This window comes from Bombus vosnesenskii, unplaced genomic scaffold (assembly GCF_011952255.1).
Source record: "Bombus vosnesenskii isolate JDL3184/JDL3185 unplaced genomic scaffold, Bvos_JDL3184-5_v1.1 scf7180000013263, whole genome shotgun sequence".
Taxonomy (NCBI): domain Eukaryota; kingdom Metazoa; phylum Arthropoda; class Insecta; order Hymenoptera; family Apidae; genus Bombus; species Bombus vosnesenskii.
In genome coordinates, this window is record NW_022882923.1 from 444,419 (window position 1) to 467,512 (window position 23,094).

General features: G+C 44.3%; 1 long non-coding RNA gene across 1 annotated transcript in view; it reads right to left on the reverse strand.

Moving 5' to 3' along the window:
* Nucleotides 1–19,868, reverse strand: part of LOC117232685 — a 53,813-nt gene extending 33,945 nt beyond the window's left edge. Inside the window, exon 1 of the long non-coding RNA XR_004493169.1 lies at nucleotides 19,735–19,868. This is a non-coding gene — a long non-coding RNA (uncharacterized LOC117232685). The remainder of the gene's footprint in view (nucleotides 1–19,734) is intronic.
* Between the last annotated feature and the right edge of the window lie 3,226 nt (nucleotides 19,869–23,094).

A 23,094-nucleotide genomic window follows, 5' to 3' on the forward strand; every position in this document is an offset into this window, starting at 1 on the left:
AACGTGCGCTTATAAATATATTTCTATGAAAATAAATAGATATATATATATATATGTAAACATGTTTCTATTTCAATGAAAGTCAGCGTTATTTTTGACAAAACACCTACATTTTATCAATAATTGTATCCTTCGTTTTAATGGAATTAATTCAACAAATTCTGTAATGTTAGTATTAATCATTACATCTTCTCCGTATTCATGTCGATGCTTGTGTTCCACCCACTAATCGTTACTACAATTTGGATATTTCATCAACTTTTGCATACCTATTGCACGCGTTTTATACATCTTCGCGGTTTTCAATTTTTATAGACATCCGCAGTCTATCGATCAATCACGTTTATATCTCCCACATGATCGACCATTTTATTTCGTATTTCACGGAGGACTGTCCTGAATTTGATTCTATAAAGGTAACAAGATCCATTTCGAAAGTTTTGACGAAACGAGGGACGTTGTTATTGCGCGGAATTGCTATGCACCTAATTCGGTGACCGGCACGTCGCCGGTAAATCGGCCGGAAAATAAATTACCGATTGCCTTGGCAATAATCCCGGCTGATTTTCAGGAAAACACGACGGGTTAATGCGAAAATCGTCGCTTTTTTGTTGCTCGAGCCTGAGTTTAACGTCGCGTGACAATGATGCGACGAAAGTGATAACCATAACTCTGTCAAACGCTCGCCGCCGACGGTCCTATCTGGAAAAACGATAATTGCAGAATCAAATTTGCCCCGGGGGACCTCTGTCAGAAATAGACACTGGCTGGTAACACAGGCTGGAGGAGGAGCGCGGTGACAAAAGGAGGTGAAAAAAATTTTTCGCAGGAAGTTTGACCAGTTTCGCTTGACAAACGACTTCGTCAAACGGCGCGGTATCTCTTTTGCCGAAACGTTGCTGCGTCGCGTCGCGCTAAAATTGTCCTTTGCCGGAAAATGACGGAGATATTGCTAAATCTGATATCGAAGTTATTAACGAAATATGAATCGCGTCGCGTGCATTCATCGCTCCTCGGAAGGTACGAAGTAACGTTTTGTTACCAACTACAATTCTTACTTTCTTGATAGACATTTGTCGATCGAACGAATTAAATCTTACAAATTATAAAACGTTCGTAATCTGCAACTGTTATGCACGATCCTTATTTAATATTTATAATTCGAAATTTCATACTTGTAAGACATTACTAATGATATTAGTTCGATTTATTGCAGAATTACCTTAATGGCGGTACGTAGGATTTACCGTTTGCCAAATAGTTACGTTTTAACCGACCTGTGTATACATATTGTGGCTACAAAGAGTATCTATACAAAGAAGCGTCTTTTTATCAAGTTCTATATGTAGGCTTCAGTTTCGTAGTATCACAGTTTTATAGTCGTACGAAAGTATTATCAAATGATATGAAATTTGATATACTTGAAGCACACTCGTAGCGCAATATCGGAATCATCAGCATTAAAAACACGTATCCTGGCGTATCGTTGGGGAGAAGAGGGCAAAAGGGAAATGGCCGATCGACGAGAGCGTCGAGGCTTCACTGAGAGCCCGGCTACGGAACCAAAATGGAGACACTGCTAGGCTTTGTCGTGCCAAAATTCTCTGCGACACAGCGGTGAAGAGGCAGAGACAAAGGCGCGAAGGCATTACCACGAAACTTCGACAGAGGCCGCGGATTATATGTATCTGGCACAAAGAGAAAAACGCCGTATCCATTATAGCCGAAACGCCGATGCAACGAGAGGATGCATTAAGTCCGGCACCGCAGCCACCCCCGCGTTGCGTGCATCAGCTTCGGTTATAAATAGATCCCGTTGGGGTTGAACCGTTCTGCCAGAGGATGATCGACTGCTGTTCGTGCTTTGAATATTTTTCCCAAGGCCGATTTTCGCGGAAACAATGAAACTTGCGTCGTTAGAGTCGTGGAATCCGTTCTGCGAAGTGGCTAAACTTGGAAATTGATTCGTTTATTTTATCGTGAATTCTGCGTTACCGATATCGAGATCAATCACTTTAAGCTTCCTCTCAAGCTTCTAGAAGACAAGAGCCGTTATAAATTACTTAATATTCCCAAATAATTTGACAATTATTGAACATTTCTAAATAATTTGATAATTGTATCGATAATTGTATTGGCTCTATGGAAAAGTAGTATTCGAAGCTCGTTTTTTTCGAACAACGACTTGCTCGTCTTTTGCAACTGCGTGTCTCTCAACAATAACACATTCGTTGCCAGGGAAACTAGGCGCTAAGCTCTTCCACTCGAGAACTAGTGAGGTGTGACGAGAAGCTGCGACGATACTGGTTGAGCTTTTTATTAGCTCCGACTCGGTGGGATGTTCAGTGGGAGTTCGGATATGAAACCGAGTGCATTGGTTTCTGAGAAGGCGAGTAAATGTTTAACGATCGTGTTGATTAGACCGCATTGCCTGGGGATGTTTGAGAAAAAGAAAGATGTAGTACGATTTGTCATTACTATGGTGAACAGAGTAATGAATATGAGCACAACTTTTTATAACAACAAAACGGAAAAAAATTTTTTGGTATCACATCGGTCAACCAATGGTTAATATTTCGTAATTTTATGAAATTTTATTATAATAACTTTTCGATAAGAAACTGCATTCCCTATCTTTAACCGTACATTGATAATTGACAACTGCGAAAATTTCTCATTTTTCCACTTCCAGTTTTCAACTGCCAATAATTATTTAGTATAGAAAAATTGTACCAATATTTTTGATTGATTATTGCAATATTGATTATTATCCCTATACTATAACTGCTACATAAGCAAAGATAAAAATATCGTGTCAATGTCAAAACATCGTTAGTCAACCTGTTATTACGTTAATTACCAGCTATCCCGAAACGAAGGTTAAAGAAGGAAAAGTACTGTAAATATCGTTGAAATCGAAAGATATGAATTTCGCATCATAAAAATTTACCAAGAGCAAAGTCCACTTTCTCGGATAAAAATTGGGACACTTTCGTGGATCTCTTTTGTCGTGAGGCTGTTCGTTGGCTCTGTTTGTACAGTTCTCCTGCGACAATGCGAACGTAACACCGGACTACTTCCATCTTCTGTCGGATATGTTTGCCGCGCTCTCTGAAGCCGGCTGCTAAAACAACAAACCGAAGAAGAGTAGCCAGCGCAGGACTTAGCTGACTTAAAGCGCGACGCAGATGTTACTCCCATCAATTTGGAACGAGCAAACATTAAAATCCCTCGTGTAACTGATGCACTACGCTCGTTTTCGAACTTAATTCCGCGCGCATGGAACAATACTTACCATGCGAAACGACTGTCGAGGACGTTCGGCCGCGTTTAAAATGGACGAGAGACCTTCGGCCGATGAAGTGGCCGATTCACGTTGTCGAACAATTCGTGATACGTACAGTTAAAGAATCTCCTGAGTTTGGAAACTTCGTCTGGTACGTTATAGTCGTGCGATATGAGCACGCAGTCAAGATGTAAGAGGAATCTCTAATTGATTGAAATATCTAAATTAGAAAATGTTGTAGAAACTTCCATGATCCTTCTAACAAAATGAATAACGTAAAAAATGGTCGACTTCAAGAATTCACTTTTCTTTTTTTATCGTATGTTGCACTTAAAAATTGATGGGTTTCCTAATTGAGAATAAATATTTCTTTGAGAGTATTTATTCGTTCTGTAGTTTAACAAACGCACTATATATAACTAATTTATTTCAAAACGGAGCTAAATAAAGCTTTAGACATTAATAAGGCACGGAAGGTACGGCAACAAGCTGAAACACAGAATTACAGGAGAAAGTAAAATACAAGAAAATTTTAATGAATGGAGAAAGTTGCAAACTAACATGAAATAATACAGATCTAAACATGGAACAGCCACAAGACAGCATTAGAAAGGCAATGTATCTCTCAACCTACCCTCTCTAATTTAAAATTATTTAAAATCTCTCAATCACAATTTCAAACAAAAGAGCCACGTATACAACCCGTGAAAGCTATCGTAAAGATCTTCAAATGTCGGAACCATCTATGTTGACAGTTTGTTCCGGGTCACAACGAACCAAGTCAAAAGTCATAGAGCAGTTCTACCCGTGTCGGAGTATTTCAATTCGTGAATCGTGCTCGGTCGCGAGTCGCGGTCTGCGTCGTCTATAGAGGTCGTGCATTCCAGGAATAGGCTGTCACGAGCGGTGCCAATGCAGCCACTAACCTATAACTTATTTCACGTATCGTTTGACGTGATGCATTCGATCCAATAATATCCGCCTAGGATCGAGAACGACGTCGGCGGGGCGCACCGGAGCAAATTCATAACGCTACATCGCATCGTGCCGGCACCGTCGTTGGATGTTCCGCGAACCACGGCCCGCGACGTGGATATTAATTGATCCCTAACCGTTGCCTCCATCTGAGGAACAACTTCCTCGATCGTCGCCAAGGGAACGAACGATGTTTGTCGTTCCGCGAAAATTCTGCTCCCGCTAAACGGACGATCGGCTCTCGCGGTCTCGACCTCTCGTTGCCGCGCGTGACTCACGAAAATTGTTCGTGACGCCACTTGTTCCAGGAAGCAACTTTAATACGGTCGATAGTCGCCATTCGATGTGATTTTGTTTCTAAGGCGAAGCTTGCAACGTCGATGGAGATAAGATTTTGAAGAGGAATCGATCGGAGAGTACAGGGCCAAGGTCGAAGTTCAGGGATGCTTTGTTTGCATGATGATTAATTTCTGAATTCATGTATACAGTGATAAATAAAAATATTGGCACGGATGAACTTTTCGTATATGTACAATTCTATGAATATTTGCAGAGGAGACGATTCCTCTGACAAATTAACTTCTGACTCGCTTCTCTTCCTCCAGATTGCAGCCGTCAAGGGTTAAACACCGTCATATAGAACCTTTGAAGACTTCTGAATAATCATCGTTAGAAAAATAGGGAAATTTCTGTCTCAATGTTCACCCACAAACAACTATCCGAAAGTACAAAGGAAAAAATGAAAAGAGACACGCTTTATGGTTCCATTTCAGTTGATTCGAGTGGAATCGTACAGAGGAAGCCCTGCCCAAAAATGCGCTCTGTAAGCTGGAAAATTTATATCAAATCACAGGTTGTCAAGAATAAATGGCCGAGGCAATAACGTGTCCAATATACAGTCACTCGAAAGACCGCTTATTTACGCGAGTAAATAAACAATTTATTTCTCTCGTTTCATCCGGTTGTTGCTCGTAACCGCCGCCAACTGAACGAAATCGTCAAACGAATTTAGCTGGCGAAATAATTGAACCGATTACGACCGTCAAGGGCAGGGAAAATTCAATTTCACGTTGCATGAAATTCAGACGAGTCTTGGTCGCGTCGCGATGCCGATGAGCAGCGTCGTCGGCCCTTAGGTTCACGATTGGATCGTCGATCGACAGATTGTGACACGGTTCTAACCACTCGTTTACCAATTCGAGGCGTTGCTACCTATTTTCGACGACCAACGCCGGGTCATGGCCTATTCCTCGTTCACGGTGGGCGTCGTCGCATCGACTTGGTGATAAATTGGACCTGATCACACACCTACCTTCGCACGTTCGCACCTTCCGGGTACTGGTCGCCAACCATCTCACCTCTTTGGAAGAGTAGCCTCGATCTAAAGATACCGCGGGCCATCGAAAACGCCGGATCATCGGTTGCCAATGATCCCTGTTCTTGCAATGATATTCTTGCTCCTATACTGTTCTTCGTATAGTAGTCGATGGGATAGCGTGCGAGCTTCTTTGTCTTCGACGAGTTACTTGGTTTAACGGTAACGTGACCAGAGTGACGCTGTATGTAAAATGATGGGAAAGTGCTTGAAAATGAATTAAAAGTATTTAATTAGTGTAACATGAAACGTGATTTATCCGGTTTAAATTTGATGGGCCGATACTATATCTGTGAAATGTGATCCTATCGTCAAGTATCAACCACGGTAAAGAAGAAAACATTTCCTATAAATTGCATACATATATAATTAGAATATTCTTGTGATTTTCTTACGTGAGTTTCAATTTGAAAAAAACAGCCGCGAAAATATTGATATAACGATCACAAGCTTCTTATCTTTTATCCAGAACTCGACATAGCTAATAATGAACTGTAAGGATAAAAGAACTAGAGATATGGAAAACAAGTAAGAACTACGAAGAACAAGTAAAACAACTACTACAGCTTGAAATTGAAAGAAAAGAACGAAAGGAAAAAATAGAGAGCTATCGCGAAGAACGAAAAGTTCAAGCTCGCTTTCAGTACTTGTTGTTAGTTAATCAGCACAAAAATCTTTAAAAACTCACGTAAATTGTATCTGTAGTTGACAAATCGACGCAATCTCGCGTGTTGTATCTCGATTTGCTTATTGGTTTTCCGTTACACGTAGCAGCATGGAGGAGCCGCGAACGGAAGCGCATCCACGAGAATTTCCCATGATTTCCAGCAGAAATAGCTCACCACAGTAATGGGTATCTCGCATTTTATCACGTTTCGAGCGTGAAAGAGTCGTCTTCGATTTCCACTCTATTTCCTGCGTTTTCCACGAGGAATCTCGAGCCGGTTTTATATCCCCTCGACGGCCGACCGAAAATAAACGTCCGACCATTTATATCGGGAGCATACATTATTCGATTCTTTACGAGACCCGCGTCTACTCGAATGACTAATTGGAACAACAACAATGGATATATTTTACAGCGAAAGCAGCGGAGGTGGCCACGGCTCGAGCGGTTTGAAATACATTTATTGCCGCAGCCCGAGACACAATCGAATCCTGTCGGACAAGAAGAGGACCCCACCGCTCTTCCTTATCTTTCGTCGTAAATTAATCTGCCGCGTTTCACCCTCCGTGCCGGGCTTTCGTCCTGACCCTGCCCTCTCCCTCTGTTTTGCTCGCTAATATCCCTAAAACATCCCCGACTACGGGGGTCTTCTTAGAACCAGACTCTTAAAAATTGTTTTCTTTCTCCTCGGATAACCTTTTGTACAACAACCTCTCTGCTTATTTTTCTTCGCGTCCACGGATACCGATATTCATTGTCGCTCTCCCTATAACTAACTGTTGATGGAAATATCGTAATCCGTACATCGAATTATATACAGTGTAAGTATGTTGCTCTATTCATTTAGATATTCTCATGTGCTTCTTGTTATTCTTGGTTTTGCCGTATCCGTTGCCAGTCAAGCGAATACGACGATGTTAATGAGTTTGATGGCAATTTTTTCTAATAAGCTTATTTCAGTATGATACGCGTAAATGTTGCCATCGATATATTAAATTCCCCTGTACGCTGTACGAGAAAATGTTTGAAACGAAAGATTAGTTGTATTTCGGAGCGTGTACATTTTGAGAGCCAGAGTTACTTTCGAGAAAACAGGCAAGGATTACTCTAAATGTTATGATATGTATTTCGCATTAAATAGCTTATATATTTTTTATATCACAGATATTTATTTTATGCACTTCTGCTAAATATCTCTGATGAATGAATACAAATCCTGATAAATAGTATACAAATCTCAGCATAAAAGAATCTACTGCACAAGTATTTTCACGCACCCGCGCTTGGTAAAATGTTCGTTGCACGACAGAAATCATCTTTAAAATCACCTAAGGAGGTGTGTAAATTGCAAGCAAACGAACAGCGGAACAAGCTATTTCCGTCTATAACCTTTCGGATCACGGAGAAGCATAAAATTGTGCAATTAATAAATCCATTCGTGCGTTCACATCAAACGAGATGTTCGTCCGGTCGCACGTGCAAGCGTAAAGGATTTCTTTGACGATTTCCATTCCGCGAATGGCGGTCTGCGTACGGCAACATAACGAACCGTGTCCTGGCAGTTGCGGCGCAGGAACAAATGCGGCGTGTTAGCATAAATCTCGAAATCCGTTTGAAAGCGGGAGCCTATTATCGCTCCCGGACGACCGAGATCGTCTTTCTGTGACGGACGCTGGCTAATTAAACAAATGCTTGGCCAGGTCGGACCTGGATCCCGGGTTTAACCTTTAAGCTCCACTCTATTGTCCGATATATTACATTTTTTAATTTACGAAAAACACTTTACACGTTTGAAACGATTCTTCGGGCCGATTGAAATTATACGAGCTGTTTGCAAGCCGCACTGATCGACTTAATAAATTAAAAGGTAGAAAAATGTCAGGATATTAGAGATATTACTTTTGAAAATTCTACTTATTTACACGATATTCTTCTGATCGATACGTGACAGGAAATTCAAAACCAAATTAATTTGAATTGTATGTCTATTATGATTTTGCTAAGCAAGAACCAAGCAACATTGACGTAAGAACGTGTCGAAGAATATCACCGAGGTTTCGAGAAGGAAATTTTAATCAAAGATCGTCGACAAAATTCTAAATCACAGAGATCTGACGCAATTTCGAGATGGAAAAGTTAGTATCCAAACGATGGGAAGAAGCGATAGGAAATGAATCCTGTAATTTCATATCAAACTTCCCATAAAACGAAACAATAAAATTATGAACCCTGATAACTCAGGCCAGCGTTTCTTGCCAATGATGTCTGGAAAAATACGTTAACGATCAAGTTGTACGCCGTGTAAGACAGATCCAAGTTGCGAATCAGAACCCCGCGGAAGCTCGTCGTATTTATTCTGCATCGTCGTAGTCGAAAGTATCTTCCATTTAAGAAGCGTAGACAATCGGGATTGCGAATTCGCTGTCGACAAAGGCGGGATCGCAATCAATAGGTCTTCTCAATGGAGGCCGTCTATCTCTAATGCCGTACATAATTTAGGCATTAAAATACGAGCAGCCGGTAGCGGAGGTGCTATTAGCGTGGGGTGTGCGAAAGCGGATGACGCCACCCGATGCAATTATACTTTATGCCCTCTGCCACCCCCTGCCGACGTCTCCTCTCTATTTCAAACCTGCCTTCATCCACGAAAGAGCCACTGCTCGTCTCTTCTTTCCTCTTCGACTGTGTCTATCTTATCCTTTCCCTCTGCATCATCCCTTAGTCATCCTCTTCTTTCCACCCTGGTCCTTGGTCCACCCAGTTCTCGCTCCACGACGAGTATAGATTTATAACTACTTAAACTTTCGCGATTTATTTCCCGCTTATCGTTCGTCTGGATATGTTTACCCAAGTTTACTTATCACTTAGTGAATGCAAATGAGAGATCCGAGGGGGTGGCACCGGATCTGGCTTGAATTAAGCCGGAGTCGATCTCGGTTAAATGTGTAGATCCAGCTGGCAACGTTATCGTCGATCGTTCTGTTATTAATTTCTCGATTCTGGCCATTTATGGAAATTTGCATTTTTAGAGATATAATTAAGAAAACGGTACTTTGGTAGAAAATTGTTGTACTTGCGATTAGTAGATATCGCGAAGGGTGCTATTCTTTGCACATTTCAATATTAACGTATTATGTGCATTATTTGTATTTTTGCATCTTGAAAATTCCCATAAATATAGAGATCCGTGGTCTATTAGTTTCTTTGAGCAACCGTCATTGCTTTCTACTTTTAAACCTATTACGCTTACTATTAAACGTTGATGAATATGAAGGTGGAACTTGAAAATTGGAGAATTACTTTTCTATATTAAATATATACATGCAGTAAGTATCTATAGTGTTACAACTCTGATTTTGGTAACGGAGAAAGTAACGAAGTAGCGAAAGTTGGTGATTCTATCGATGGGAAGAAATTTTGAAGAAGAAACAACGGTGTCTAGTCCAAATTCAACAAACATACACGTTCGGAATAATTTGAACTAATTTTGGTGTGGCGTGCAATATTTTAAAGGACAGTGATCGAGTGTACAGAATATATCATGACAAAGCGACGGGTGTGAAAGAATGAGCCAGTCGAACGCGTTAACTGTTTCAACGCAGTGAAGTCATTTATTAGCCGTGTAGACTAAGTTGCTATTTTCGCGAAGCTGCTATGCCGCGTGTGTTGGTTTCGACTTTTGCAAGCCACGGTTGCAAGACGGATTTGATCGTGCCAAGCTGATGGCGATTTCACAGTGTATTTAGAGACGCGCCACGCTAAGGGCTCGATTAATTGTATTTAACTATCAAGTTTATATCGTGCTTATTTTCATCGTCCTATTTGCAACGCTATAGTATTTCACGTGAAACTAGCGACGATATCTTTAACATTGAAAATACTGGAATTGTCGAAATGACCAATTTATAGCTTTTCATAGATTTATAACGATCGTATCAGGGTGAATTTTTCGCGATTTCAATAATTCTTTGCAAAGATTTATCTTTCCAGCCGAACTCATCTCTCGTTTCTATTTTTTTAGTTTCAGTGATAAATGAGAAATCGAAGTGACAAACAATGTGAGTATCGGAAATTCAGGTTTCCAATGGAAACAGAAAAAGCATTCTGGTTAAAGTTGAAAAAACAAAAGAATGTTATTTTTTTAAATTATTGATTACCCGCTCTCTACCAACTTTCAACCCTACAGCAAGCAGCCAAATAGTTTCTGTACTAGAATGGTGCCAAAAATCACGGTACAGAAATTAGATCGGCTCATAATTTTTAAGGAAATCGAAGCTCTTCATTGGGCGAACCTTCTATAAATAGTAGGAGGTCAGACGGTGCTACTTCTAGACTAATTACGGATGTCATTGAACTGGCTGAGAATTAGCTTTAGCGCTATTAACAAAGATTCTGATAAAATCTTCCTATATTTGACTCGGGTCTATCTCACAGGTCTTTCGATCTTTCTTTCAGTAACCAGCGTACACAATCGGGCGTCGAATATTCTCAAAGTTTTGGTAGAAAATAAAATTCTTCCTTCTAATCAACTTATTCTCCTATTTCTTGAAACTGGTATGCCTGTCCTGGAAATGAAATTCAATTTCAACTAATAAAATATCCTTTCAGGCTTGATTTCAATGTAATTAATCGATTTTCCTTCGCGCAACCCAAACTTAATGAATATTTTATACGGATTAAACGTCTGTCAGGAAAAGGATACAGAAAGAGGAAAAGAGCATCGAGAACATTGATCGTTCACATACATCTACATCGTGGAAATTTTCGATCGACATCAGCGTCCAATTATTTACCGGCAAATTCCGACCAGCGACACGAGTTAAATGGCGCAAATTCAGACAGAGGCTAGGGACGGAGAGGAGGAGGGGGAGGGAGAGGAGATGAAGCGGGAGGGTAAAATCTACTTTCGGTTCGCGATGTGTATTCGAATGCACGGGCTCACCTTTCGCGGACTGAAGGGATGCCGGCGGGGATAGGAAAAGGCGGACGAGTAATAGCTACGGAATATTGCAATAATATGCAAAGTATATGAGGGATATATTAATTTCGCGAAAACGGTGGAAATGTAGAGAGTTGCTGCCTCGGCAGAGCCCGGTTTCTGCGGGCTTCCGTGCCCAAAAGAGGCGGCACATCGGAGTCTGGGGGTGGAAGGTGGTCGAGACGAGAAACCGGGGGCTTCACAGACAAATAAATACACGATATTTCACCGGATGGGAAATGAGAGTTTGCTTCGTGGCTTGCTTACCGGCTAGACTCCGCGAAACTGAATTTTAATTCTGAGGAGCGTGTATCTACATACCTCGATTACCTACTCCGCCATATAATGTACGACAGATACGCTTTATTACATGCGGCGGATTCGTTGCCCTGTAATTCGTCCGACCGATGGAATGTCGTATTAAGTCGAATATCAGCGACAACCTTTTCCGGTAATGTTCCAACACGGAAATACTTTTAACTCTTCTCTCGCTATTTTCCGAGAGATTGCGCAATTTTGAGGACATTGGTCTGTGTTCACAAAATGGGATTATTTTTCATATTTGAAAAGAAAAAATACATGTGAATTTTAGTATAGGCTGTCGGTTCGAAAATTAGGTTTTGGAGAATCGAAGGATTGATCGGAATATTGATATCTTCCAACGTCGATTATTGTTTTATCCTTCGGAGAAGGAGCTACCCTTACTGTACACAGAGGAATTATCCTTACACCACGTACAATTTTTTCTCAAGTATATCACAACTAAAGTATTGCAGTATGAACTTTCTATCGAGGAAATAAATAAAACTCAAGTGTAAGATAACTTCCGCGAACTTTCTCCTCGAACAGCACCGCGACCGGACTCAAAATTCTTGGAATAAAAAAAGAGAGATAGAAAATGATATCGCAAACAAAACTTGCAAGTTTTCCAAACGTGAAGGGAGAAAGTAGAAGAAAGAAAAAAAAATAGAGGGAAACGGTAAACTCGGAAGGGCTCGTTTAGTAACCACTGTTCGAAAGGCCAAAGGCATCGAGGTTTGGTGACGCGGAGAGGTACGGGACCGAGAGCCGGTCATAAGTTCAAGCCAAGAATTCGCACGGGAATGAGGAATTGAAGTAAGTTGCGGCTTTGCCGACTCTAGCACTCGTCGTCGTCGTCGTCCTCGTCGTCGTCGTCGTTGGGCCGGCGATGGTGTGGTAGTACCGGTCGGTTCTGCCGGATAAAAAGTTGAGAAAAGCAAGAGTTGAGATCAATACCTCCGACCGACCGCCCCATCACGACCCCCTGGCTTCTCCGTAGAAGTCGCCAGACTTGTGAGACCTCTCAGAGACTTCGAGCACTCTTTCTCTCTTTCCCCTCTCAGTCAGCGTTTTCTTTCTTCAGGTAACACGGAGAAATGTGGAAATTCTCCTCACCCGGCCGCGAAACCTTGTCCCGAATCCTTGCAAGTAGTTCCTCTAACGCTACTTGCACTGAATTTATTCGATGTCGAGCTCGTTGTCATCGTTGCTCGCGATTATTATTGACAACACCTTGGTAACAAAACTGTTCGTTAGCGTGGCTCTTCGTTTATGCCTTCTTCTTCGTGATGTATCGATAATAATACACGTTCGATGCCTTAATTTAGTAAAAATTAAAAGTCAGAGATTATATGTAAAGATGAGATCTATTGACTGAATTTGGAATATTACATCAGTTGGACCAAGATCCATCGTTCTCGTGCTTTGGAACACGTCAATTGTTTTAATCGAAACTTCGATATAATACTTGTAAACGTATTTCACATATTTCCATTTTCTTAGTTATTAGAATATTTCCCTGCAGTTTGGTCCAGCAAGTTTACATAGAATTTATTTTATTTAAATACACGATGGAAGCAAAAATAACAAAACTATAGCATTCGTCGGAAATAATCCAACGAACGTTCCGATCTTCCTTTCCAATTCCATTTCTCTGAACATCGTCCGAAAAACGAAACAGATCGCTCTCCTAGTCACATCCGAAGACGTTTTACACCCCGTTATAATTCACGGTTAATCCAATCTGCCTGTTAGAAGATCGCTACGTTGATCCGTGAGAATCCTTCTAGTGGCGCGAAGATACAACAACCGGTGACAGTTGCCGAAAAAGAAAACGTGGGTGGTTGAAGAAGGGGATGGACGTGCAGACGTTGGAAGCTTCTTGGTCGCAGCAGGACGAGGGTTGTAACTCGCGTATATCCATAGCACATAATCTCGGATACCGCGAACGAGAGAGCCAGCTGAAAACGCGCGAAAGGAGAAGAGAGAAAACGAGGTCGTTCTCCTCCCCGTGACCACCCTCGGTCACCAACATTCCCCATTCCGGTCGGCTTCGGGCCGAGTTGTAGCTGCTAACTTAGTTTGTGAACTGCAAAATCCTCCGCCACCCACGAGGGCATACAAATAATAATTCTTTGTTTCGCGCGAGCACGGAGACGTGTAAATACCGGCGTAGCTCTCTCCAGCTCGCAGGGAGCCCTGCCAGACGCGGCAGAAGCGAGAAAGAGCTGGCTCGGGGTTCCAGGGAGGAGACTATTCCCGCGGTAACGCCTAAATCGCTCCAACAACTCATCCGCTGAAAGTTGCGACGAGCTTCGAAGATGTACGGCGGCAGGGCTTCACGGCTCTTCTTCCTCGCGAAACACTGCTTCATGGCCTCTTATTCGCCGCTCTGTCTTCTGTCTCTGTCCCTTTGTCCCCCGTTTCCTTGCCCCTTCCGTCCTTGATGACCATCAGACCGGCCCACGGCTTAGGTGTTCAAGCGGTGTCTTTGAAGATGGGACCAGCTACCGTAATGCTGACATCGACCGTTCGTCTTGATTGAGACGAACGGGGTGCAGCAGTTGCCAGGGTGAAATTGGCCCCATTTTCAGGTGCGATTGGTCCCGCTCTTGATTGTGTTATGCTTGAAATTGCCTTCATAATTGGATTCATAAATTTTGGATTGTTGTCCGGTTCCGAGGAACTGATTCTATTGGTATTTTCATACTAATGATTGTGATTTTATTGAGGATATTTTTACGTTCGTTTTAACGAGTTCCAGACTTTTTTTTATCTTCTTTCACGTTCTTAACTTTTTCGCCATGTGTTTAGCTATATATCGCAGATTGGTAGTCGTCCGGTTCGACCACGAGTTGTGGATTAAAGAAAATTATTTAAATTCCAAACCTCGAACTTCAAAAACCAAAACGATAGTTCGTTTCATTTCGATCATCGAATCTTCATCGATCGATCGCTTACGATCTGTTGCTTACAACATTCCAGCAATTCTCTCTCTCAAAAAAAAAGGCAAGAAACAAAAAAAAAAAAACCAAGAAAACGGTATTCCAGCCGGAAGGAATGGGACAAAGTGCAGAGAAAATTGACGTGGAAAGTCCGACGCAGTCGTCCCGGACGGTCTGGCAATAACACAGTAAACTCGAAGAGGCTGGGAGGAAGGAACGCGGAGGCAGAGGAACAGAGAGAGACAGAGGGAGAGAGAGAGAGAGAGTCTAGGTAAGAGAAGCAGCGTTGGAAGGAGGGAACGTCAGTGGAACGGTCGACAGAGAAGCCGGTGAGCGGCGGCAGGAGTAGTGGGAGGATGAAGGTGAAACCGGCGGTAGCGCGAGCGAGACGGCGATCGAATACGAGAGGAGAAAAGTGCTGAAGAAAGACGAAGATGGTGGAACCGGTGCTCGAGCTCCGCGAAGAAAACGCTTCGGTTTATTTCAGTTCGATTTTTCCAGTGTCGCCGTCGCCCTGACGACAATTCGCAGGCGCGGTACACTCTCTGTTCCTCTCTTCGTCACACACCGCACCACCGCTCTTCTTCCGTCGATACCTTTCTCCCTTGCTCCTATCGCATCGGACCGACGGAACGAACGAATGGGTTACGCCCAGATGCGCGCATCGAACCCTGGTCAATAGAATCGTTCTGTCTCCTGTTCGTAGTCGTAGCTTTACCCTCTCCAACGACCCCTCTCGGACAGTCGACGGTTCGGCAGCGTCGAATCGGAAAGGGGTGTAGCAGCGCAGGGTTGAGAGAGAGGAGTGCGTGTAGGTGCGTTCGGTCCACCTATAGAGGAAAGGGTGGACCCTGGCATGCCGAAGCAGGCAGGAGTTCAGCAGGGTGCTCCGGTGGCGAGCATCCACTGCCGGAGGACCACCCCCGCGCGATTGGAAATCTATTCCCACCCTCGAAGTCGAACCTCGACCTATCGGAGGGTTCGGTTCGGAGATATTGAGTCTGCGCTCTCTCTCCATTGCCGATGCTCGTCGTTCGTTTCGGTAGTTACGTTGATCCACCCCTCTTGCAGTCTCTCCTGTTCGCACCTCGTTTCTTCTTTCCTTCGTCTCCCACTCTTTAATCCTCTTCCTCATTTCGATGCTTTTCGACACTCGAGTTAGGCTAGCCCGCCTTTTTTCTTCCGGCATTTGTCTCGTTCCGCCGACGACTTTCACGGTGAACCGGCTCTGTCGATCTTTAATGAGAAACTGCTGCTCGTTAGCGACCTTTCAGCGATGCCCCTCGATCGATCGTTTTATACCGACGTAAGTTTGTCTCTTTCTGCTTCTTGCCATTCTTCTTTTTCTTTCTCTTGTTCTTTCGTGGAAAACCAGGTGAAAGAAAACAGAGGAGGAGGTAGAAAAATGGGGAATGGTTAACGATGCTCGTCGGTAGCGCATCGCATCGTTAAAACCGAACGCAATGCGAACCAGTGCGTCGGTGACATGGAACTGTCGTTAAGTGCGTTTATGTTCGTTTAGCGGTGGCCGCGTGAAATATTTTCACAGCACACGGCCGCATGCATACGCGTGCATTGTGCCTGACCCGGCAGCCCCGGGGTCAGCCATACCTCATTGCACCGGACAGTGGTCAGATATTTTCACAATAGGTTCCGCGCCGGTGCTTTCATTGCAGGAAACTTCGCGGCTTGCCTGGGTGTTAAATGGCAGGTCGGCATTGAATACGCTTCTACAATACGGCCAGTACGCGGCAACGTAACGCGTGGCTTTGCCTTCGCTCGTGATAGGAATATTCGAGAGTGGACGTCTTCTTGCCTGGAAAATTTCACCGGGACGATACGTAAAATGGGACGGAGTTTACTTGAATAATGGCCCATTGTACGCCTGGCACCCTTCGACATTTTCTCCACGATTAGACCAAACTTCCTTCCTTCAGATAAAATTCCTATTATAGTAAAAATAGCTATGTCGCGTCACTAAATTATTCTTAATCTTTCAACCAACAACTGACAATCTTTCAGACAAGATAATTTCTTTATCGAAGGATCTTTTACGCGTGATTTCCTTTTGGTCAAAAGTAAATTATATACATTTATGTTGAAGTGGGATTTATCTTTGTTTATTTTGAACTCTGCGATTATGAAAATTTTCTCTCCAAGAATATGATTAGCAAGTTGTGAAGTAAAAAATTGGAATCGAACGTACAAGAGAAATTGATCGATAAAGACAGTCATTTTGTTCGGAGAAAGCGAAGTTAAATCGGTTCTGACTATGACGACTTGTTGATTATAAAACGAAAGGGAGAAGCGGTCGTACCAAACTAGCGTTGTTCAGAGACATAAAAACGAGCACGAACTTCCTCAAACTATCGTTTTCTCTCACCATATTTTAAGATCTTTCCAAGACTCGACCTACTTTAACCTCGTTAACATCACACTCTGTTACGGAATTACTTTACCAAATTGTACCAATGTCCAGCGACAAACCACTAAATAGTTCCATAAAAATTCGCTATATTCCTTAAGAAGGAAAAATAAAAAGATAGAATAATTATTTTATTTGATTCGCAACTTTCTCTACTGACCTTGATCGTTAATACAGCAGTTTGTCATCGAGAGCGGAGAAGATTCTAAGAAATCGATAGCGGGATCGGTGTACCGTCGACCAGCCATTTCTTCGATAATGCGTTCATGCCCGACCGAACGAAGAGGCAGTGGCGCACGGCGCCGATAAAAAAGACGAGTTCTCTTTCTTTCTCTCTCCCGTTGGTTCGTCTATCGCACGCGATGCCGCTGGGGGCGGTGGCGGTGTGTCGAGGACCGTCGAAGGGGTGGCCAGACCGGTCGGGTGAAGGGTGGTCGAGAAAGAGAAAAGGAGAGGAATCGGTAGTGGAAAGAGAGCGCGGTTCGGAGGGAGGAGAAGAGGGCCGGGAGGGCGGAAGGAAGGAATGGAGGGAGTGCGGCGCATCGGGGGTGGGACAAGAGAGGGTATAGAAGCTATCGACGTTTTTACGTAACAAATCAGTCGTAACTGGCGCGCTCCGGTTGCGACCGTGCGCGGTAGAACGACCAATCAGAGAGCCAGCCGATATTCGATACCCGATCGCATCATAGGTTCCTGCCCGCTGCTCGAAACACCAAGGTAGTCCAATAGCCAGATGGGAAAAAGGGACGCGATAGAGGAGGAGAGAGGGCCGAAAGCCAGGGTGGGATGCACGGAAAGGGATGAACGCCGGAGGGAGAGGAGAGCACTCGCGCCAATGTCGTGGCGATGCGAGGGGGTGAAAGAGAAAGCGTTAAGCTTCGAGGGGGGAACAATTGCACCCAACCTTGTGGCAGACAATTCGTCGCTGGTCTCGCCATTTTTTCTTCCTTCCCGCCGCCTCCTCGAGACAAGCTCGTTGCTCCCATTGCACGCCTATCTATGTGCCAAAACCTTGTTTCCGTGATGGATTAGATCGTAACGATACGATACGTGGAAGCCAATGCATACTGGAAAGTATCTCTGCGCTCGAGATTTATGGTAGATAGAAGGTGGTTGGGAAATGTCGCTTCTTACGAGGTCGTCAGTCGTGAAAATGCAAACTTTTCCTTCGCGTTCTTTAACGAAAAGTTTCGCCGCTTCTCAACTAACTTTTAAACTAATCAATGCTCTCAGCCAGATAAAGAGAACGAAAGTAACCGACTATACCCTTGAGCATGTTCGCGATGCTTAAACTGGCTGGCACTTTCACTCGGCGAACAATTCCTATTTATTATCTATGGAAAATGACGAATACGTCTCCCGGGATAATTAATGGATTTTCTCGTTTATCCTGCTCGGAGCACAACGCGTACCTGCCACTCGTTTACTCGAGTAAACGTTATGTACCGCATTCGCTAGCTGCAGGGGTCAATACCTCCGAGCTACTTTCGACTCGGTGTCGTTGGAAATAACTCAAATATCGATTGCACACAGTTCAGCCGGTGGAACCTTGGGCGACCTTGCCTGGTAGCGTTACGTCGTGCCGAAATACATACTCGTCCGGAGGAAACTCGATCTTAATACGAGCGGAGCGATGGAACGAAGGACGAAGGAGAACGAAGTTGGATACGTGATCAGCGAGAAGCGGAAAAATTGCGGGTAGCGGGGATAGGAGGTACGGCTACGGGAAGAAGACAAGCCGAGTGGATGGGATAGGTGATGCGAAGAGAGTGAACAGCGGGGGTGGCCGAGTGGGTGGTGGTGGCGATAGGGGATGCCGGTGGATAGGGGTAGTTGGTGGAAGTAAAGGCGCTAGCGTAGAAGGAGCGTTTTAATCTATGGTCGCTCACAGGAGCGGGACTCTGGGGTCGGAGCTCACCCCCCGCGGCCGGATTATAATCAACCCTTTTATCCTAGGCTTTCCATGTCGCTAATTTCCATAATTACACAGACGCTAAAATCACAATATCCTCTGCCGGCAGAAAGGAGTAACCTACGTGAGCTTCCTCCTCCACCCACGGCAGCGTCACACGAGGAGAATGCCTGGTTCGGAGGGTGAAAGCGCGGTACAGAGAAAGAGAAAGGGACAGAAGGCGAAAAAGGAGACGAGAAGCTGCGACTGAAAGGAAAAGAGAAGGGTATACAGAGCAGGCTACGAGGAGGAGATGGGAGGAAGCGGCTGGCTAGAGATAAAGGTACTCTTTAGCTAGGATGGCGTTCGCTCGCATGTTTATGCACTCGTATCCGCGTGGCCGGGCATGGAAGTGCCTGGATAACCAGCCAAGTGACAACCCGGCAGGTCCCCGGCTGGCATAGACCTGCCAGCAAGAGCACGCCTCTCGACTCGAATTTTGAAAGGCAGCCAACTCGGAAAAGTGGGTTTAAAAGTCTCTCGATAAGTGCCGGCGTGATGGCCCGACGGGGACTGCCGTTGTTTCCACCTACTGCCTGTTAGAAACGTTTCTGTTCAGCGTAAAAGCGAGTTGCGCGCGCGAGTATGCGTTCAGACTGGATCGTTTCAACTTCCCTAGCCGGTCTAATCGTGTTCAACTTGAAATTCGGTTCATAAGAGGCGACCATCGAACGCGCTGTCGAAAAACTGCGCGAACGACCGTACATTCCATGTACGATGACCGAGGTCGGCAGATCACCGCAGGAATCACGAACGTACGGAAACTGAAACGTTTGCCAAAATGTAGACAGACAGATAGAGAGAGATAGAGAGAGAGAGAGAGGGTAGTTACCTTCCGGATGATCGAGTCCCTGTAATCCTGTTCCGGTCGAGATCCTGTCTACCTCTCGATATTCCAGCACAGGAGGACTCACCGAGTGACTAGGGTTGACTTTTCTCACTTTAACCTCGCGATGCGATGCTTGGCTTCGGGAGAGGGTGGAGGAGGAGGTTGCTGGGGCTGTATCGAGCGGCCCTCCTACATACATCTATCTCCTCCGACTCCTACCCTCTCCTGGCCGTTCCTCTTACCCGCCTCCTCTTTCCCTCTTCCCCCCGCCCCCGACATTCGTGGCCTTCCACCCCTTCCACCCCTTTCCAACCTTCTCTACCTCTTCCACCTTCTCCTCCTTCTCCGGCTGTGTGCCTCCCTCCGCGTCCTCTTCACCCATCCTTCGCGACTCACCTACCTAAACCCCGTCTCTCCTCGGCCACCCCCTCTCGCCACTTCTCTTCTCCTTCTCAACTCCGACAGACTCTCTCCCGCGTCCTTTCTCTTTCCTTCTTTCCCGTTCTCCCTCTGCGCCCACAGCTCTCGCTCTCTAGGCCTTTGCCTCGAAAACGCTCTCACCGACAAACAAACCGCAGACACTTTGCAGTTTTACGCAATCGTAAGTTCCTCCGTTTGTTTACTCGTTCAACGCTTGTGCGAATATTGTTACGCACGGGGGCCGAGATCAACCGAACGGGGTCTCTCCGTCGCGTCGTCATGTGCAGGATAATAAACACCAGGGAAAAAACGAACCAACTTCCCGGGAACCCTGTAAAACTTTCCTCTCTTCTGCTGCCGCGTCGTCGCTTCTGTTTCTCACGTGTTGCCACAACGTCGATCATCGCACCCTTATTCTCGCGGTGGACCTTAAATTTTAATTAAAGGGAAAGCGTCCGTCAACGTTCATCGATATCGGAGTGATCGCTTCGCTACCTCAGACTCCTGAGTAAATCTTCGTGAATCTTGTCTGAAATTGTTCACCTTCTCGAAGAGAAGACAACCAAGGCGAGCACAGGACGTTCCAAGTGGCGACACTCTACAGCTTTATGCACTTTCCTTTGCTGCTCGGCGCAGGGTTAGGTGAGTAGGACGCCCGGCACGGGGAAGGAGGATTGCTCGACGCCGAAATTGCTTGCAGTGTCGAGTTGCCGAGAAACTTTGGATTTCGGACGAGCGGTGAAAGCGGCGAGGGGAAAACCGAGTACAAGGTCACGCGTCGGGGCTGATTATTAACTTTTCCGACAAAGATCCTGGCCATCCCAGTGACTCTCCATCGAACCTGCGATTACCTTTATCATGCGATATTCGTTCACTTCTTATCTCTGAATTTTTTAATTTGCCACGTGTTCGTCATGTGTGCCGATTTTAAATTATTAGATACGTTGCAATTATTAAAATACGTCTTTAACGTTTTGTTAATATTCGCAAACATTGATATTTCATGGTTTGTAGGGATATTTGTTTTTTTTTTTAACTATATAGTAATGTAGATTGTGATCATTTAGAAGTCCAAATGTTTGATTTGTTCGATAAACAGACGGTAGATGTATACCCATAGAAATTTAGGTTATATGTATGTCAGGTAATTAAGGGTTCTACTCTTGCAGAAGTACATCTCAGGGATTGTTTCAAGTGCAAGGGCACAACGAACAGGGAAGCACGCAAGTTTGCTTGTGTTCAAGGTCACGCTCGTCCTAAACCTTCTACCTTGCATTGCTTGTTCCAAGAAGCGCTGTTCCAGGGGCGCTCCAAAAATAATATTCGAGATAAAAAGCTAATTACCACTGTCGAGGTAACAACATTAACCTGACCAGATTTTCCCAAAGTTCATTTGAAGTACATATCATCAAGTCGGTCGCTTCCTAACTTCTTTATGCTGCACGTTACTCCAACTACTGACACTCCGAAAGTACGATCCGCGGTGAAAAGAAATCTACGATAACAATTATAAGTTAGTCAAATTTTCTTTCCGAAAGAAATTGATCTACATATGGTTACAGAAAGTATCGACATATGCCTTTATTTTGCAATAAAGCAGCTTTTCTCACATTCTATACTTTATTTTCAAATTTTCGTAATTAAATTAAAATATTAGTAAAGAGAAAAAAAGGAAGAAAGAATGAAAGTATCAGCGATGTATAACGAAATGGTACAAAGTTTAACCTTAATTACACCTGATTAATTAGTACGTAAATGCTATAATAAACACAATTATATATCGATACCTTTTCTATCCACTGTACATTGATTTCTTTCGAGTGTTTAAAATCAGAACAATCCATGCACCGATAATTCGCAAAACTCTACTCGACATGATATCCACAGAGAGATAGGCCAATGACCAGTGAAAATATGTTACTTGGAATTTCCAGAGAAACGCCAGTCCTAGCACCGAGTTATTCGTTATTTTCCATGGTCGTACGTACTAATCGGACCCCATGCACGTGTACGGAACGTCTTGGATGTACGACACGGTCGCGAGGGATGGCGGGGGACGTCGCGGGCGCGGACGGGGGCGTCGAACGGCGCGGTGGTGCTGGACGAAGAAGAGGGGAGGGGGCTGGTGCTCGGGTGGAGGCGGAAGAGCGCGAGGAGAGGCAGGACGGGTGGAGTAGGAGAGCAGTATCTTGGAGACTTCGCACTGTATCTTGAAATGAGTTTTGTTGGATCAATAAGTTCCACTATAAGAACACTCTCGCTCTGTCCCGGTATATCGGGGTGTTGGTTCTGTTCGTGTTTATCTGTGTCTGCAAATAGATACACGCCGTACATGAGTCTCTCCCCTTCTCCTCCCCCTCGCCGCTCTTCTGTCTTTTCTTCGTCTCTCTCGCCCGCCCTCCCCACTACTCTCTTCGTGGAACGAGCTTCTCTCCCTCGATCTTCCCTCTGCCACCGAACGAACGTCTATGTATCTGTCGCACCAGTCGACTATGTACGAATAGGATAGTCGCTACAAGCATTTTGAGATGAGTCGAACTCAATCTCGCGGCAGACGTGGCTCTATCCGGAACGAATCTACCTGCCGTGGTGATCACGTGAGCATGGATACGCGAATTTCTGTGATTGCCGGTACTCGAAAATGTGCGGGGGATGATGAGGCACCGGCGATGCGCTAGAAATTTAGACTGCGCCTGCGAGGTATGATTAATACGCTCGACCAAGATATAACGCGAAAATCTGTCTATTTTGGGGGGTTCGCGAGGCGTTTAAGAAGCTACCGAATGAGTCATGTGTGGTGTTTTATATCGCTAACGATGCTTGTCAAATAGAGCAAGTCTTAGCAAAACATGTGTCATTTTTTATATTGAAGAATTCATGCTGCTCTGTTCAATATCTGATCAAAAAAGATCCTAATCTATTAATTCCAACATACACGAACTC